The following is a 20,527-nucleotide window of genomic DNA, read 5'->3' on the forward strand; positions in this document are numbered from 1 at the left end:
TAACGATTTACCAAAGCATGTAACATGTAACGTTCGCATGTTTGCCGACGATTGTGTCATCTATCACACAATAACCAACATATCCCATCAAGCAGCTCTTCATAATGATCTTAATCATGTTCATCGCTGGTGCGACCAATGGCTAATGAAGCTAAATGCTAACAAATGCAAACTTGTCTCCTTCTACCGCCAACAGCAGCCTTTCGTTTTAAACTAGGCTGTCCTCAATTCTGCTATCGAACTTGTACAATCATATAAATACCTTCGCGTAACCTTAAGCAGTCACCTTTCCTGGCGCGCTTTTATAACTTATGTGATATCATCAGCAAACCGACCTCTTGAATTTCTGAAACGTCACCAACGTCATGCTCCACCGCACGCGAAACTACTGGCCTATAAGTCGCTAATCCGGTCTAGGCTAGATTATGCATCTCCTATTTGGCATCCTCTTCAAACTTGTCTAGCTAACGCCCTTGAATCTTTGCAAAATCTTGCTGTAAGAGTCATTCACTCCGATTACTCTTTCAATACCAGCGTAAAAGCATTAAAACTTCAGTCCGGATTTTTGAACCTTAGCACTCGTCGTCATATAGCTAACCTTTGCCTGTTCCATGAGATATTTCACAGTTCGTTTAATCGTCCCCATACCTAGCACCACCTTCACGCATATCCCACCGCATTATGCATCCATTTTATGTTTCTCGGCTGCTACTTGAACCGCTACGTTTGCTGGCTCATTTTCCCTGAACAGCTGTCATCTGGAATGGCCTTTCCCGCGTCAGTGCTGCCATCACCTGCCCATCGATGTTTACGACGAGTGTTCCTCTTCATACTCAATAATTGTAATCTCACCCATGATATGTAACACACCTCTTAAGCAATGCCCGAAAAGGGTCTTTAAGGAAATAAAACGAAGCGAAACGAAACAATTGAGTGCTATCTCCACATCTCTAACCTCTGCTTTCGTGGTGTGTTTTTAATGTTGTGCAGGCAGTGGCTAAGCACGGACGGTAAGCTGAAGCGGTCTAATAGCCAGTGCCTGCCAAGCCAGTCACTAAGAATTTGAAGAAACGCAAGAGTGATCGTTGTTTCTAAACCACATACCGAGCGCAAATGCGTGAGAGTTACAGTCTGCCTTTTGTGAACTTTTTTAAAGAAGAGGCGCATGCACGCCACTTCTCCTCCAGACGCCATTTTTGGAAGCAAACCGGAAGGTCTCACTGCGCGTGCACACCTCATGTCAGCAACAGGTCGCATTCCAGAGAGGACGGCAGCTGTCCATTACACACTTGCCAACTCGCAGGCCGAATTGGCGCCTCGTGAAACACGATCGTGCTTGCGTCTCCCACGACCATTTATTTTTACCAGTGGAAGAGGAATTCTGGCCACTCTCCAGATGAAGCCAATTTTCTGATAAAAGGGAAGATTACACATACTTTTGCTCTATATTCTGCATTGCCATAGGAAGGGAAGAGCACGAAAGTCGACATGTGAGCGTCCCATGCCCGACTACGGTGACTGGAAGGTGCCACCATTGTGGACTTTTATTTGGGCGAAATTCCTTGAGTGTGCGTGAATCTGCTCAAAGTGGCGTCATGAGAAGAGGTCGGCGCCTACGGTTTAGGGCGTCCGTAACCAGCATAGCCGTTTCTTTATTGAGCTAGTTTTGAGTTTCAGTTATAATCGTGAGGTTGGCGCGAACTTCGTAGCTTTGGTACAGCTAATGTTAGAAGAACTTCAAGTTGAACTGCGCTTCAGTTTTTATAAAATAGATTTAAACCAGGAGACCCGACACTCGTTCTTCAAAGCCTGAACTTTTGTGCAAAATGCGGGACATCGATTTGCGGTAGTATTATGAGGCCAGTGTACATGTCAAGGCTGCGTAGATATAGCAGAATCATTATCGTTTCTCTGCCTCACCGTGATTGAAAGCACGTATGCATGTAGGTATATAGGCAAATAAGAACCTCTATGGCAAAGTAAGGAGGCCCACACGTGCACAGCAGCCTGGTTTGCTCTGGCTTAATGTGGGCAGAGATCCCTGAGTAATGCTCGCGTACAATTTCATACAAGCGCAGCCGGGCAACAGAACAAGGTGCCGCTACCTGCTTTTGCCACAAACTAGCCCGTTGAGTGGGATCACCTACTTCGATGCGCACCGTAAAATCAATAGCTGGGGAGATAATGGCAGAATACGGTTAGAAAATTTGTCGCGATGACTTTTCCGGGCCACAAAACGGCATATTTTACCACTCAATTGCTTTGCGATTGAACTGTAGCAATGGGTGCCTGGCAGCAGTCCTAGTGTAGTGCTTGGTTTATGATAAATAGACAAAACCAGCTGTGGGTACTATAACTGCGTGGCAGAACAATGGGGATTTTAACTCGGTCGCGCTCAAAAGGAAAAAGAGCATAGACAAAAATAGGGAAATGCAGCAGACTGTGTTAAGTTTGTGACGCCGCACTTTGAAAATTTCAAGCACGAAAATTCCAATTGCTAATTTATATGCATTTTCTAAGAAAACCGCAAAATAAAAAGTGTCCACATTTTTAATGTCATGCACGTGTTCTTGTTTGTTCCATTTTTGGATTATTTGGTTCGCCATATACAGAAGATTAATGTCGTCGGACACAGCTTCTATGACCACTGCAGTGCGATTCTCTTCTTGCTTATTAAAATAAGCGTATAGGTGCCAGGAAGGTCTATGCAAGGTGTAGAGCAAACCACCGTGCTTAAATAATGTTTTTTGTCACCATGCGAGCTGTGCGGCATAACGCGGTCCATAAGGTGTGGTGGCAGGAAAGTATTTCTCTAGCAATGGCTTTTACAGAACAGCTATGGTACGTATATGTCCCACAAGAGCGCATAGGTTGCTCCGTTCCGTGATCACGTCACAACCCCCGGCGTGTGCGTCGCACTGCCTACTCCTTCAGGTGAGGTCCTGTCTAAGGAGGATGGGGGGGGGGGGGGGGCATGGCTACGAGCTGCAGGCACTGCGCTTCTCGCTTCGTGCAATCTTTGCCGTCATAGGATGGGATGCCTGGTCATGTCAAACGCTTCGAAACACCAGTCACTCGACACACGTAGCCGGGAGCTGAAACCCCGAAGACTTGCGGTGAGTCCCACAAGTGCGCGGCCCGAATTCATTTGCACATATGTGTCCTCATATTTGAGAGATGTAATGGGACAAAGATTTTACCAGTCAGCGTAATGCGGGAGTTTATAAGAGAGCGATACACTTAAATAAGGTCATTCTCATATAAACTCGCCGCCAGAGAAAGATTTGCAAACTTTAACTCTTTTTTTTTCTAATTACCGAACGTATGCCATTCCAAATGTTCTTTTTAATTCATTTCGATTTTTTTAAATTACAGAAAGCAACAAAGATTTTGGTTTGACAAGCCTCAATATGCCCGCTTCCCGTGAATCATCTAGTCGATAACCGATAAAGAAATCGTTCTATTCAGTGGCAAGTCAAATATCTGCAAAATTCTGACTGAAATATTAACGCTCTTCTAAACGTAACTCTTAGATCGCCTAAGAGCTACAATGATCTCTTTGACGCCAAATACCTCTCTAGGAGGAAGAGCAAGACTCGCTTGAGATTGCTTTACGCCAGCCTTCCTCATTCTGGCAGGAATATTGTATTATCTGAGAGCGCGATTTTGATCAGGAGGATCGGACCATGACTGATTATGGCTGATTATGAAGCAATTATGACTGATTTTGGGGACTAGGCGCCATTGCGGTGCAAGTATTTAGCAAAGGTCATTAAGGAGGCGACGCGCAGTAGCGCGATGGCCACAATAAGTTACAAGGCTTCCTGTGACCGAACGCACAGGAGCGGGGCATCCACGGATGACGCGACAGAGGGGCAACGAACAAAATAGATGGATGGTAATGAGACGCACGATTCAAGACAAGAGAGCATATTTCCTGTTCCTGTTCATGTCTCCTGAAATTTCCTGTTCCCTGTTTGTGCCACGCGCGTGTCGCCGGCCGGCTACCTATATGCGTACGTTCCTGTTTCATGTAGATCAACCAGGGATTTAAAAATTTTCCAAAGAAAACCCTGAGTGTAGATTTGCTGCATTGATTACGAACCCCAAAATATGTACCTTTGATATGCATGTTTAACCCGGTTTCGTGGAGACTTTCGGTTCTGGCATTTTCATCTCGGTGAAATGGGAAGCCATATATATTAGTGATGAACATTAGCGCGAGGCCAAAAAGTTCGAAGAGCAAAAATTAACTTCAGCGGTATACTACGTGATCCTCCGAGCACATGCTGGCCTTTTGACCATAGCATCAATTATTACAATGTTAACCAGCCACAAATGCTCATTCGGATATGTTTCTCTACTAACGTGCACGCTAGCCAGGACAGCAGCTTGGATATGTTGCTTGGGCAATTGTGAAATTTTAATCTATTGTTTGAAGTTATAGGTGAGCGCCTGTCTCTGGTCCTGTCGCATAACTCTGCGCAGATCCATAACAACTCCACACTATGACATCAAATAACCACAGATTACGCTTTAAAAACAAATATAGCGCAAGGCCAACAGATGCAAGACGCAAAAATTAAGTGGAACGGTAAACTGCATGATCCTCCCAGAAAATACTGGCCTTCTGACCGCAGCATGTATTATTACAATGTTAACCAGCCACAAGTGTTAATTCCGATAAGCTAATATACCAACGTGCACAATAGGACAGCAAACAAGCACTAACAACCCTTCAAACGGAATTAATTGTTTAAATGTTCACTGGGGGTAAAACAGCAAGCTCAATTGAGAAGACAGTTAACGATATTTTTTGCCCGAATTAATTTTTTTTCGGAACTGCGCGTTGATTCAAACTAAATGAGCGCCTCCATTTTGATCATGCGACCAATAACTGATGTTCTAAAATAAATGAAGTAATCCTCAGTTTGGCACGCAACAGAATCTGTAAGAATTTAGGTTATCTGCATGATTTTCTCAAAAGTTTGGTGGTACATTCTTTTGTGGACTACAGAATAGATATATTCCGACGTATCTGTACTTTTCCATAAGATCCTTCTTGCTTATTAAGTTTTTTGAAAACTATCAAAGCACTTTGGTGCGCTGAAGGCGTGCTAGCCGACCACTGGGATTGTGTCATGTACGCCTCGTTTCGATGCCTTACTGTTTGAGCCAAAACAACATTTTTTTTATTGCGAAAGCATCATGTTGCTCATCAGTCAGCAAATCTAGCGTTCCGTCCACAACAGACACACCCAAAGCTCACGTAACCTGATGAAGTCATCGGCAGAGCCTGAATCAGATGAAAGAAAGAAAAGTAAAATTTCTTCTTAAGATTTATTTCGAAGTGGGTTTTCAACCCAGGTTTGAGCAAGCAGGTCAGCTTCGCTGGCCACTTCATTGAGCACTACGCCTATTTAGTATATTTACATGAGTTATTTACAAAAATTTTAGGATACGCCACGAAACACAGCTCATAACAGAGTAACAGAGCCCTAGACTGGAGGCAAAGCTGAGTATTTACCAAGAGAGAGTGCCACTCCGCTTTAAATTCGGTCTGTTTGTACACTTCCTTCAGATGAATAATCACTTGGAATAAATGAGACTTCGTCCAAACAACTGATTAACAGTGCCGGTACATCTGACTAGATTCCCATAAGCTGTGTAGTCCAATCAGAAAAAAAACAAGTGGGTCATCAAAATATTGAACTCCGGTGAGGTACCTGTAGTGTCAAGGCAAAGGCGAGACTCGGGAGCAGACACAGACAAGCCAGTTTACAGGTGAGGGGCAAAGAACCTCCGTCTTTATTTCCCGCTTGCTTACATATGGACATACGATGATAAGCTTCAACCCGCGCTTCCTTATCACAGTTGCGCATGACCGTGTGCGCAAAAGCCAGTGACACCACATCCCCCACTTGTTTTTACCGCACAAAAGTGTTGTATCCCGTACCGTTGGGGAACTGCCCGGTCCGACTGCCCGGAGCAGCCGGAGCACCACCACGTCAAGCACCCGCCACGTACATACTTCGACCAACCCCTTTTATTCCAGTTCAATGATGAATATATATACAGATGTGCGAGTCAGCTGACCAGATAGGGCGCATGCCTAGCGCCACCTAGTTTATACAAACATAACTACAGAATACAATACCACATTATTCCCCCTCAAAAGAGTTAGCAACTAACACTGGAAAAACACAATAAACACTCAATGTCTTTCATAGTCTTTAAACCACACTGGTGGTCTTCTTTGTCTCGTCGAATGCCTACAAGATCAAGTTTTGTTCTGGGATGACGGCCGTGAAGAAGGACGGAAGGCTTCACTCCTGTGGTCGCATGCGGTATGAAACGGTAGACTCCCAGGTATTCGGTGATAGCTTCCTTCAAAGGCCGATGTTCTTGTGCGCAGACTTGAACGTACTCTTTGAGTACTCGATTAAACCTCTCTACCTGCCCGTTAGCTTGCGGATGATAGACTGCCGAATACGTATGAGCGATGCCACGTTCTTTGAGGAAACTGTCAACTCCAAGGCTGTAAACTGAGCACCATGATCACTCACAATCTCGTCTGGATATCCTTCCCTGCTGAAGATGCTTCGCAGAAAGGAGATGACTGTTGCAGTTGTCACCCTTGCTGAGAAACAAACCTCAGGCCACTTGCTGTAGTAATCGATGGCTGTAATGGCAAAACGGCAATCTGCCGGCACTTCGGAAAAAGGGCCCACAATATCGATGCCTAGCTTCTGCCATGGTGCAGATGGGAATGCAACTGGCTGCAGAGGTGGTGTCACGGGTTTTGCAGACTTGTCAACAGATTGGCATACCGCGCAGGATGCAATGAATTGTTCTACTTGCTTGCACATAGCAGGCCACCAGTATTGCTCACGTAGTCGCTGCTTTGTCCTCGTTATTCCCGGATGAGACTCGTGGGCTGCGTCAAGAAGCCGTGCTACGAGGGACGAAGGTACTACAAATTTGTCACCACGAAGCAGGAGGTCTCCAACGACTGAGAGCTCAGTTTGCACCCGGTAGAACGGAACTGCTTCGGCAGGCAACATCTTCACTGCGGGCCATGCCGATGTCACCCACTTTATAACCTGCTGCAGCAACGGGTCCTGCATCGTTTCAATGACAAACTCTTCATGAGTAATGCATGTTGAGACAACACAAACAGTCTCTTCTTCCTCTTCCTCCACACGACCTAGAAGGGGCATCCTTGAAAGAGCATCAGCAACAGTATTCTTGTCACCCTTGTGAAATTCAATCGTGAAGTTGTATGCCAACAGCCTGGCGTGCCACCTCGCAATCCGGAACGGTCGGCGACCTACTCCCTTTGTACTAAGGAGTGTGACCAGAGCCTGGTGATCGGTGCGTAATATGAATGAACGACCCCAAAGGTACACTCTCCAATGTTCGCATGCCCACAAGCAAGCAAGGGCTTCCAATTCCCCTACAGAATACTTCTGTTCCTGTGAAGTAAGCCTGCGAGAAGCAAAAGCAATCGTCACCAGTTCATCATTCCTTGTCTGTTGCAACACTGCTCCCAAGCCAATGGATGAGGCATCCGTAGTGACAATAATGTCACCCGCAGGATCAAATAGCTGTAAACATCTTGTGGCCAGGGAACATTTCAGTTGCTCGAAACAAGCTTGTCTTGCAGGGTTCCATGTGAATGTGGCATTCTTACGTAGCAACTCTCGAAGAGGCTCGACAACCACCGCATAGTCAGGTATAAATTTGGCGTAGTAGCCTACCATGCCCAAGAATGAGCGCAGAGCACCGACATTTGTTGGGGCTGGCACAGCCTTGATGGCGTCAATGTTACTTTGTAAAGGGCGTATTCCCTTGTGACTGATCCTGTGACCAAGGAAGTCGACTTCTTGCACATTAAAAATGCATTTGTCATTCAACTTCAATCCAGCTTCTTGAACAAACAGCGCGAACAAAGACGAGCACAAAAGACAAGAAAGCGAACGACACGGCGCTTGTCTTTTGTGCTCGTCTTTGTTCGCGCTGTTTGTTCAAGATGCTTAACCAACTAGCCCGCCAAAACGTGTTATTCAATCCAGCCTTTGCAATCAAGTGCAAAACTTGTTTCAAATTCTTGAAGTGCTCTTCACGTGTGCTTCCGTACACAATGACATCATCTATGTAGCACAAAGTGTTTTTGCAGTTCTGCAAAATAGTGGCCATCATTTTCTGAAACGCAGACGGTGCTGATGCAAGACCGAAACAGACGCGCTTGAATCTGTACAGTCCACTATCGGTTATGAAGGTAGTCAGTTCCCTGCTTTCAGGGCTTAGCAGAACTTGGTGATATGCAGCTGCTAAATCAATCTTTGAAAAGTAATTTGCGCCATGAAGTTTGTGCAATATTTCTTCCGTGTGCGGCAGTGGAAATTTGTCAACGACAATCGCTTTGTTTGGTTCGCGCAGATCGACACAAATTCTTATCTTGCCGTTTTTCTTTGCTACTACTACGATTGGAGACACCCATTCAGACGTGTCAATCTTTTCTATCACATCTTCTTGCTCAAGGCGCTGCAGCTCTTCGCGTACTCGGTCTCGCATTGAAAATGGCAAACGCCGCAACTTAGCAACAACAGGCGTGATTCCTTCTCTTATCTTGACCTTATGGACAAAATTTGTTGCAAGCCCTAACTTGCCATCAAACAAGTGCGGAAACTGGCAAAACAGTTCACGGTCAAGGCCTTCTGGCGCTTGCGTAATATGGGTGCATTGCAATGACGCACCGTTGATTTGCAGACGCAGCGTTTCGACAGCGTCGATGCCGAGAATGTCAGTACCGTCCTTGACGACGTAGAAGAGAATGTCGGCCTGCCGATCCTGGAAGATGACTGGCGCCGTGAAACACCCCTCGATGGTTATTCTGCGGCGAGAGAAATCGTAGAGTGACGCTGATGTTGGCTGCAAAGGGAAGCGTTTCAACCTTGAATACGTGGCGTTCGACAGAATGGAGACAGCAGAACCCGTGTCTACGAGGAAACGTATAGGAACATCTTGTACGAAGACTTCTGTGTGTATCCCTCCTTTGCACTGCCGGTCGAGAAGCAACACGTTGAGATCGCCGGATGCACTGCAGGTGTCGACTTCTCGGACAGCAAGGGCCCTTTCGTCAGGCATGCCGCTTCTACAGACACGCTGAAAATGTCCTCGTTTGCCACATTTGCTGCAAGTTTTACCCCGCGCCTTGCATGTCTTGGAATCTGCAAGATGCCCTGAAGACCCGCAACGGAAACAGGACTTCGGCTGCTGCGAACGCGGTAACTGCGTTTCTGAGCGGCATGGCATCCGATGTTTTTCGACCTTTTGAACGCTCGCAGCCGATGACTGCAGCTCAAGTGAGTATTTCGTGGCTTCTTCGATACTGTTTGCAATAGCCAGTGCGCGTTCAAGAGTGAGCGAAGTGCCTTCAAGCAGTAAGCGTTCCCGAAGAACAGGGTTGCACGTTTTCGCTACAAGTTGGTCACGAATAAAATCGTCAGCCTGCTTACCGAAGTCGCAACTTAATGCCAGCTCACGCAACGCCGTGACGAACGCTGTTGCAGTCTCCCCGGGCAGTTCGGTGCGTTGTCCGAACCGATGCCGCTCCACGACGACGTTCGTTTTAGAAGTGAAGTAAGCGTCCAACGTAGCCACCGCTGCATCGTACTCGTCACTCGTACCGCTTCCTTCCTTTCCTTCTGTAGGCGGCGTCGACGATTTCTCCTCCGGCAACGCGTAGTACAAGCGTTGGCCTTCCACACCCAAACAGTGTAGCAGCAAAGCCTTACGGCGCGCAGGTGGGTGAGCGTCGCTCCCGGACGCCAGGAGATAGTTCTTGAAAAGGCGGTGCCACTGCGTCCAAGGAATGGCGGGCTTCCCGGGCGTCGGCAGGAACTCGGGCGGTTGATGCAGGCTCATTGCTTCCGCGTTCGGTTACTTCACCACTCGTCGCCAACTCTTGTATCCCGTACCGTTGGGGAACTGCCCGGTCCGACTGCCCGGAGCAGCCGGAGCACCACCACGTCAAGCACCCGCCACGTACATCCTTCGACCAACCCCTTTTATTCCAGTTCAATGATGAATATATATACAGATGTGCGAGTCAGCTGACCAGATAGGGCGCATGCCTAGCGCCACCTAGTTTATACAAACATAACTACAGAATACAATACCACAAAAAGCATTAGCAAAAAAAGCACTTCAAAGAACAACAGCTGAAAAACAACAAATGAAAAACAATGCAAATCATACACTCCAAAGGCCAAGATAGTAAAGCGAAGCTAGTCTGCCATGTTCAATAGATACACCTGCACATGTCGAAGCAGCTTTGGTCACGGGTTAGGTGATGCCATAACGATCCGGCTTTTTTACTTCGCGGCCATAGTGGGTGACATAAGCCCCAGACGTTCTATTATTGTTTAGTGCAGCTGGAGCAGCAGTAGAAGGGGAAGGTGGAGGAGTGGGGACTAAATGCTCCGTCCCAGAAGTTTTCCCTGACACTCTGCTTACTGCCAGGAACTGTACAGCTTGCACTTTACCTGGAAGCTCTGGGACTTCACCCCAGGGGTCGTAGCTCTCTTCTGGTTGTGGCCTATACAGGATCAATGCACGCCGGTTCCTCTCTAGTTCTAGTGCCGCGTCTGTCCTGACGCGTAGGACCACAGCCGAGAAGCCCGTCTTAAAATATGCACTGACCCGACTATCTCTGACCCACACCTGATTTCCGGCTTGCAACTGCTTAAGGTGTCTAGCCGCGTGATGGCTGTCGAATTTGCGCCGCTGCCTTTCTCTATCTGCTTCGTCTCTCCTGACAGACATTTAGGTTTCAGCAAGCTGGGATGAGCGGTAAGGCTGAGAGCTTCTTTTTCAATCAGCGCGTACCTCTGCTCAGTTGGCATCAAGGCACGGAAGATAAAAGCAACAGCCCGTTTCGATCCACCTGCTCGCACTTCAAACCAGTATTGCTCCGATGCCGAACGAAGATGCGTACACTTAGGGAAGCGTAGGATCGAACTTTGCAGCACACATACACATTTGTCGTGCTGTTATTTATGTGTCATGAACCAAGTGGCCCGGCTAATTCCACTCTTGGTTTTGCACCGCACTTTGCTGACGACACGAGCTGTTTCAAAGCAGCAAAAGCTCTCTCCTGCGGCTGGCTCAATGCCTCTCCTTGCCCTTCTCGAGCATTTCACAGAGCTGCGCAGGTACTTCAGCTAGGTTCGAAGCAAACCTTCCGAAATAATTCACCATGTCCAGAAACCTGCGCACATCCAGTACGGCTGCCAGCGCATCGATTTTTGATTGCTTGTACCTTCTTAGGGTGCGGTTTTATGCCAGCCTAACCAACAACGTAGCCCAAAAACGCTACCTCACGAACGCCAAAAGAACATTTAGCCCAATGCGTGCAATCTTTCATCGTGTTCGGTCCTTGATGAACCAAAAATCAATATGTCCTCCATGATGTTTACTACTCCCAGCAGCAGTGTTAGGGCGCTCGGCTAAGGATCCGGAGTTCCCGGGTTCGAACCCGAGCGCGGCGGTTGCACTTTGACGGAGGCGAAACGCTAAAGCGCCCGTGTGCTGTGCGATGTCGGTGCACGTTAAAGATCCCCAGGTGGTCGAAATTAATCCGGAGCCCTCCACTACGACACTTCTTTCTTCATTTCTTCTTTCACTCCTTCATTTATCCCTACCCTTATGGCGCGGATTAGGTGTCCGCCGATATGTGAGGCAGATACTGCGCCATTTCCTTTCCCCGAAACCAATTTTCATTTTTTTTATTTGTGATTTGCGCACTTTCATTGCTATGGTATCGCTTGTGGTACCACCATTTACATCACCGCATTTTCGCACGTTACATATCTGTTTAAGCTGAGTAAAACTTCGGCTAATTTCTTTGCAGGTGGACACTACCGACACTTACCTGAAAGCAGAACTGAGGTCTCCATTAAATTATTCCGGAGCCTTGCACTACGCACCTCTTTCTTCCTTTCTTCCCTCAGTCCCTCCTGTATCCCTTTCTTTACGGCGCGGTTCAGAGTCCGCAGAGATGTGAGACAGATACTGCACAATTTCCTTTCCTCAACAATCAACTTTCAATTTATGTCTTCATTGAATATGGGAGCTACTTATGCGCATTTCCTTTCCACAAAATCAACGAAGTCTACATAGTTGTCGTCACCAACGCCACTGAATCTAATAAACGCCAAAGGCCTGTTGTAAAGTTTGGGATTTAAACGAAGGAAATGGCACAGAAATTGTCCTACATCTTTGTGGACACCTGAAACGCGCCGAAAGCTCAAAAGGGGGTACTGAAAGAAGAAAGAAAGAAAGCGGTGTGGTAGTTGGGGACATTGAAAAAACTTCGACCACCAGGGAATCTTTAATGTGCACTCTGCGATGTCAGTGCACAAATGATCCCCAGGTGGTCGACCAGTACGCGTTTTCCCCAAAACGTTGTTGGTACCCAGGTTCGAACCCTGTTGTGGCAGCCGCGTATAGGTGGAGGCGATACGCAATAGGCGCCCGTGCGCTCTGCGCTGTCAGAGCACGTTAAAGACCTCCAGGATGTCAAAATTATTCTGCAGACTTCCACTAAGGCATCCCTTTCTTCCTCTCTTCTTTCACTCCCTCCTTTGTCCCTTACGCAGTTCGGGTGTCCACCGAGATATATGAGACAATTACTGCGTAATTTTTTGTCCTCAAAAACCAAAGTTCAGTAGTGGAGGGCTCTGGAATAATTTCGACCACCTGGGGATCTTTAACGTGCACTGACATCGCGCAGCACACGGGCGCCTTGGCAAAACGCTAAGGCGCCCGTGTGCTGTGCGGTGTCACTGCACGTTAAAGATCCCCAGGTGGCCGAAATTATTCCGGAGCCCTCCACTACGGCACTTCTTCCTTTTTTCTTTCACTCCCTCTTTTATCCCTTCTCTTACGGCGCGGTTCCGGTGTCCGCCGATATATGAGACATATACTGCGCCATTTCCTTTCGCCAAAAACAAATTAATATTATCATTAATATTATTATTGTCATTTTCACAATTTCAAAAGCAGGCAGTGCACATCTCTGTCACTAACGCCACATAACTCCAAGCGCCATTGAGATGTCCACTGACACAGGCAGTCAGTCATGCTTGCATACTTTCGTAACATTGAAGTTGATGAAGACGACTACTTGAAATGCTCAGCCCGAAAGGGTGTTCCAGTTTAACACAGCGCGTTATCTGCGGTGACGATAGCCTTGTGCTCTCGTGCAGTGGCCAGTGAAGTTGATCTTTTGTAGCGAAAGCTACATTGACCAGGAACTCGCAGTTTCGTGGTGCTCGCATCCAACTGTGGTCGCACCTTGCCCCGCGACCAACCACGTGTCTGGTAACGTGGCCAACCGCGTGACGAACCACATCACAACAACTAGCCAGACAACCAGACTAACCAAGCTTTGCCTTAGGTTTTGCTACATATATGCTGGCATAGCTGAGCTAAACCACTGCAAACTTTTTGCACCGCCGTGGGTTCGAAACCCAGTCGAGACAATACATTTGTTTATTAACTAAGGAGCTTGTGTCACAGAAAAGCCGGTGTCGTCGGCGTCCGCCATGAGCGAAAAATCCCTCCTCCTCCTCCTCGCAATGTACGCCACTCCCCCAACATATGGCGCGCGACAGCAGCGCCTCCCGCTTGTCTCGTTCGGGCGCAGTGGGGCCGTGCGGTGACGCAGGAATCGCGCGATGAGCGGCGAACAACACAGCGCACATCCAAAGCGTGTTCACCACGAAGCTTGCGGCTTGGTGCCTGTTCGTTCTGCGCGGAAGCTGTGCTTGCGTTCGTGGCATCGGGTTTATCGAGAACGATGTGCCGACGAACTACAGCTGTTACTTGAGTCCCGCGCGTTTCGGCAAGGCGCCTGGCAGCGCTTCTACATGGTTTGCCGCTCCGCGCATCCGTTGCACCGTACGTAGCAGAGCGATTTGTCTAACGGGAAAGGCGTCGCGCCGAACGGGCGATGGCGTTCCATGGACTCACTGGGAATGCTGCAACACGCTGTCGGGATCCACTCTTAAAGGCGAAGCTTAAGCATCATCCAATTTTTTCTGCTGGTATCAGAAAGGCCTCTGGCAGAAATCGGTTTTTCCATGATTGCCAATGAAGTAGTGCTTCGGTACTGAAAGCGACCGTTCGAAACGCCGTCGTCGTTTTTTTGCACCGCAGCACAACACTCCGCGTGCTACACTGCAAGTCTCACGCCAAGTTTGGATATCGGCATCGTCATCAACTTTCATTCGGACGGCACGAAGAGTTCAGCTTCGCTGGCTTCTTTATTAGAGGTAATGGCGCGCGGGAAGTGAAATTCTGTAAAATTCAGCTTTATGTTCCCAAATTAGTACGATCCGCAGAGCGCCTTCTGCGGTGTAGTGGGTGACTTATATTGTATGGTATGGGCATGGCAGAAAAAACCAGCTATACCAAGAATCAATAACGCAAGATCTCAAGACTGAGAGGCGGCGCTGTCCAGATTACATTCGGATGACCAGCTTTCGCTGGTGAACCTGGCAAGAGCGGCGGCAAAAGCCAATGGTCTCCCGGAATGAAGGCCCACCCAGACATTCTACGCATGAAACGTTTTTCTCTCTCTCTCACTGTTTTAGAGGAATATGCGATCGCCACAGCCGAGCACCCCTCACGCATGCTTTCGCATCCACAGGACGTAAGTAGCCCTAAATTGGCCTCTGTAATATTATACATTAGTTCAGAACTTCAACAAATGAAAAGAAACTTCGTCATGCTTTCTCTTCCTTTATTGCCGGCAGAACTGCCACGAGACAGAAGGCTTTATAAATTCCTCTTCCTTTGCATAAGTGCTGCTGACAGCTGGCTTACGTGCGTATTTTCATTAAGCTTTCGGGGATACTGCCTGACGAAAGAACAGCGGAGTTCTGAGTGTTGAGTTAAGACAAGCGCCAATATATTTCGGAAGGAAAACGAATGGGTGGCAGGCGCATCCATCCTTGCATTTGTTCATATCTGGTCTATTCGGCCGGCACTGAAAATATAAAGAACATGCATTAATGTCCGGATAAACAACTCAAAAAGACAAGCTTCACAGTTTCTATATAATAGGTAATGTTAAGTTTATTTAAGGCGCAAAATAATTTAAATTCAAGCCTCTTTATGCCCGACTGCAATATTTTTTTCACTCATTGTTCAGTGCAACAAGAATCCTGATTGTAAAAAAATACCTTCTAGGCTCGCTGTGGATTTTAATGATTTACAAAAACTGAAAACTTGAAGTCCGTTAAAATTCTTTCATAGAAAATGAAATACAATCGTTTTCGTGTTTTGTGCAAATGCAGTCCCCTCCTCGCGTCGCCTACCACAAATCATTTTTGTGCCACTCCGGCAACAGCAAGGCTGGTGCGTCTTCTTTTGCTACAAAACTCTCTATAACATTGCATTCATATGGTCCGAAGCTGCATGATACTGAATTTTTTTGCGGCAACGTAGTTCGATGAATCTTGTGCATCTCTAATCAGCGAGAGCCCAGAAAAAGGCACGACCCAAAATTTCAGCAGATAAGGGCTTTGCTGAAGCTTACTGATGCAGAAATGTACTTTTGAAGCGTCGTGTGCACTATTTGCGACAAAGGGAATTAAGGTTACATTATGTGCATTGGTAAAACATTCATTGGCATCCGCTAAGGAGTAAACTTTGTAAAGGTCGCTGATTACTCATTAATCCTCCATACAAACGCAGCTATCCGGCTACAGAGCAAAACTTAACAGCTTCCACAGAAACTTCGTAGTGGTAGAAACAATTGTACTGGTCCGGAGTAGAAACTCGGGACCACTACCTCACCGGAGCTGTCTCTCTACCAATGGAACTAACCGTTACTGCTAGCATAAGGCAGGGATAGAGCGCAGTGATCAACAACTGGAAGTGAGAACTATTTTGATCGAATCTTTAAGGGAATCCCCCAAGGTGGAGCAGGTTTGCAACAAGGTAGTGATTACTCATTAGCTTCCACCTAAGCGCAGACATACGGCATCAAAAGAAAACTACACAGCTTTAACCGAAACTTCCCTGCCTTTCCTGTACCGCTTGTCTCTCTCTCGTAGTTTAAGACAACTTCGTCCTGGTCGTTCTTGCAGGATTGCGCTTCACGATCAAGGCCACGAAACTCAGCGGGATTCAATGCAGACGTTGCTTTATTTTGACTGGCGCTTGCACCCTCTTCATGAAGAGTTCCTTCATAGGTTCGGCCCAGATGACCCACTCTAAGGCCGTCTGATATTAATCCTTTTATTTAAAGCCCCTGCGGAAACTGTCATGAGACTTCGAATGCCGTTCTGAAGCCTTTGGCAGCATCTTAGGGCCGCGCGTCCTATCCCGGTATTTAATTATAGTGCTAACAGAGACCTGCACAGACTGGTCGAAAGGAGCTTTGAAGTTGATAGCCGCAGCTTAGAGCCACACGGTCCACCCTGTGACAATGATTGCGGCGGAGAAGACAAAAGAAGCCGCTTTATGCGTGCTCAAAACTACTAGACGTAGGCAAAACATTCATTTCCACATTAATAACACCACACTTCTCAAAATCCCACTTCTAAGATAACGCCCTTGTTTAAAATATTTTATGATGCATGGTTTTGAGTGGTTGAACTGCGCAAAGTAACTAAGGCTATGGGGACGCCGTAGTGTAGGGCTGCGGAGAATTTCGTACCCCTGCGATTTTTTAATATTCACTACTACCGCACAGTACACGGGTCTAGCATTTCGCCAGCATCGAAATGCCACTCCTGCGATCGAAGCCGCGTCTTTCGGGTCAACAGCCGGCCACCATAACCATAGGGACAACGTGGTGGCACGTTTGAAATATTTTCAGCAACTGTCAAAACGTTGGATTCTTATGCAGTTGTGCTACCAAATTGAGCCAGTGAAAATCATCAAGAAACCAGGTAGATTATTTCATTGTCATTCTGTGGCATGTTTCTTCAATTTAGCTGCAGCAAAATATTGATCCGAAAACGTGTATTTGCTAATACTTGAGGCATGAAAATGTCTTATACTCCTCGCGTATTTAGAAGCCTTATTTTAGTCAAAAATTTCAAAGCGACTTTGGCATCCAGCTGCTCAAACCTCAACGTACTCTTCGCAGGGCTTACATTCCAGACACGAAAATGTCGAGGTCTAGGACGTATTTCTCCTTCAAAGTACACTTGATATCATGCACCGAGCCAAACTTTTTCAGACTTCATAAAGCGGTGATAACTTCTTAAACGGCGGACATCTTGGTCCCCTTAATCCGCAGGCAGGTCAACTATCACGAGGGAATTGAATTGTGACAAATGTACGAGAGCACGGCATATATTGAAACGAAACTGACAACGTACCCTAGAGGCCGCTGTAATGCGCGATTTACTCAAACTTGAACGTCGTTTATTTCCGTTGCAGCGCATGTTCGATTAGGTTAGACTGATTAGGTGTGACAGCTGCCCGTAACTTATAACACTGCTGAATACATCAATGAAGCGCATTCAGCAGTTCAATTTGTACACCGACATGCTCGAGATATACAACAGGTATTAAACATCCTCCCACGGGAGGTTGCTTAGTGGTTGGGGCGCTCGGCTGTTCAGTCGGAATACTCGGCTTGAATTACAGCCGCGGTGACGGCGTTTTAATGGGGACGAAATGAAGTCGTCCTTGAGGTCTGTGCTGCCAGTGTGTGTTAAGTTCTTCAGATGGTCCAAATTATATTGAAATCCTTCACTGCAGAGTTCTTGTTAGTCCAAATGTCAATTTCACATGTTAAACTCCACGACCATATCAATGGATATTAATGTGCTTCGTAAACTTGTGGGCAGCGACCCGGCACTTCAGGTTCTGGGCACTGAGTTGAACAACAGTTAGATAAAATTCTGGTACTGGCACTAAGGGCCAATTAATAAACATCTTCGTGGGTCTACGAGGCTAATGCCACCAGATGCGAAACACAGTGTGCTAAAAGCGTAATCTGAAAACGTGGGAACGTTGATTTATGTAGGGTGAATCATGTACGCGTGGAGCGCGAATTTAAAAACAAAAGTGCACTCACAAATGCAAGGCATTTACCGTGTTGCCAGATGCCAGCCCTGTAAAGAAGAAAACGTAACCATTCAGCTTGTATTTTAGGAATAGTTTCTTTACGCGGCTAACTTTGCTAAAAAAATTCAGTTTTAAATGAACTTAAATTTGCACATCAGTCTCTGAAGACATTGATAGTTCAGAGGGTCCGAATGCCACAATGAAATGAAGAGTGTATTTGTAAGCTTAGTACATATAAGGGACTTGTGGGGTCATATTTGTCGTTTAAAAGGCAGCACTGTGCACTGCGTGTGGATATTGATATTTCACGCCTTAAAAAAGCAAAAAACAGGTTTCATTGCCCGCGGCGCCTTATTCTATATGTTAATTGCAACTTAGATCAGTATCATATCGAAGAGTAGCACATAAATACGAACGAAATTACAAAAGGCAACTATTATAATATGACTGCAGCTAAAGCACGATTTTGGATAGAGTAAACCTTAAGAAAATAATTTTTGAGCTGTAAAATCGGAAAGCGCAGAGCGCTTCTGCCGCGCAAGGACCAACTGAACAAATTACGATTTGAAGCTGCATCGTATCACAAGCCACATGACTCATGATCAAGCCTTCGTTATGCCCTCCGCCGTCCTTCATTGTGGACATGCGAAATTTTTCAGACAGCAGCAGATAAGGACGAGTACATAACAAATATTCAACGCCACTGGCGCAAGCAAATGTGCGTAGACATATATAAACGATATAAAAGAGTAGGTCTACTTACATAGCAGCCGTCGCCATGCTAAGCACTAATAGAAGGTGTAAGGCTTTCATAGTCGACTGTATGAGCGGGAATGGCGCTTACTTTAAAATCTACTGAATTGTGCGTTTGAACGATATTCTTGTCATTTTCTACATCGTTAAGGGCGCCGACAAAACGCAAGTAATAAAAACCAAAATTGGCGTTGAGAGATAAACAACAAAACTTTCTTCATGATTTTTTCCTTTTCATTCAACACGTAAAATGTGACAAGCTTTGAAGGCTTTCCTGCTCGCAGTTATTAAGTTTCCGAAAGGCACTGAAGCAACTGGCTCAAAGACTTCACAGGCGGACGTTTTCAACTGACGAGTTGTCAATCAAAAGGATATCCTTGTTTACATTATTGGACAAACCGCCGGACCTATAGAATAACAGCAGCTGTGTATTTGCGTCAGTACCAGATATACTTGCTAAGTTTCGAAAATTTGTTGAAAATAGCACCACAGTATTTCGTCGACATTAAGGCTGTCAAGTACCGCTCTTCCAACAAAGTACAGCTTGACATAGGTTATATGCCCTGCGCTGGTAATGCCCGACATTCGTGTTTAGCAAGAATGCCAACGCATGGCAATAAACAAAATGGCTGTGGTATAGCTCTGGTAAAACTCTAGTTTGAGCGAGTTGGTTCATGTTGAAAGAAAAACTGGTAATGGCGCAAGAAACGGGGACACAGAAAGCACACAAAAGACAGGACTGACGCCAACTTACAACTGGGGTTTATTGCACCTAGCCTGCCTTTTGTACCACAACCAAGCCATATCAACAAATGCGTAAACGTTGTACATATCAAACGGCAATTCATGTGAACACTGGCAACAAAGTAACGCTGATCACTACAGAATCTAATCTACACAGAGCTTGGGAAGCCAACTTCTTTTCTGGCAAGCAGAAATAATAACATCATCCAAGGGGCATGACAAGTCCACACTATCAATTTATGAAACGCGTGAAAAAGGCGAAAAAGAGCACGAATTGAACGACTATGAGATAAAACCACGTGAAAAATATGACAATAATGAGGGAAGAAGTCTGAAGATACAGCTCCTAGCGTCAAGTGAAAACTGAATATCATTCCTGTAAAAAACAGTCGTCTTAGCGTCTAAAAATCTAAAAATTGTAAAACACCGAACGAAAGGACGAAACAAGAGCACAAAACCGAGGGAAATCTGCGAACTACAAAAAACCTTCTATAAAAGACGTCTCGGCACTGCTAAGAATAATGGAAGGCCTGCTACCGCATTTGTTTCCAGCTTTTTTGATGAAATATGCCTCAACAATCTCTCTCTCAGTTTTATCTTTTCCACTCTTCAAAAATCTAGTTTTCTCGAATTCGGGACGGCACTTAGAACAGCTTTTGCAGTGGTCAACGAGGAAGCTCCTTTCGTTGTTGTGCAAGTTTCGGGAATGTTCACTTGCACGCTCATTAAAACAACGACCTGTTTGCCCGATGTAAACGAGGCCACAGCTAAGCGGTATCTCATACACCACTTGTGTCCTGCATTGCGTGAACTTTTTTTGGTGTTTATGGCGCAAGCCGGCCGCTTTTCTCTGTTAGTCATGGCACAAAGTTAAATATAGCTCTGGTTAAACCTGGAGTGGCGCTATAGCCACAGTTGGCCGAGTGGAACT

General features: G+C 46.2%; 1 long non-coding RNA gene across 1 annotated transcript; it reads right to left on the minus strand.

Annotated features, from left to right (window-relative positions):
* Positions 1–14,864: 14,864 nt before the first annotated feature.
* LOC144118850 (uncharacterized) lies at positions 14,865–18,941 on the minus strand. The gene is made up of 3 exons (XR_013312168.1): positions 18,863–18,941; positions 18,110–18,146; positions 14,865–15,058 (listed from the first exon to the last, which is right to left on the minus strand). It is a non-coding gene; the product is annotated as an uncharacterized LOC144118850 (long non-coding RNA).
* Between the last annotated feature and the right edge of the window lie 1,586 nt (positions 18,942–20,527).

The sequence above is a fragment of the Amblyomma americanum genome, chromosome 2, assembly GCF_052857255.1.
Source record: "Amblyomma americanum isolate KBUSLIRL-KWMA chromosome 2, ASM5285725v1, whole genome shotgun sequence".
Classification (NCBI taxonomy): Eukaryota; Metazoa; Arthropoda; class Arachnida; order Ixodida; family Ixodidae; genus Amblyomma; species Amblyomma americanum.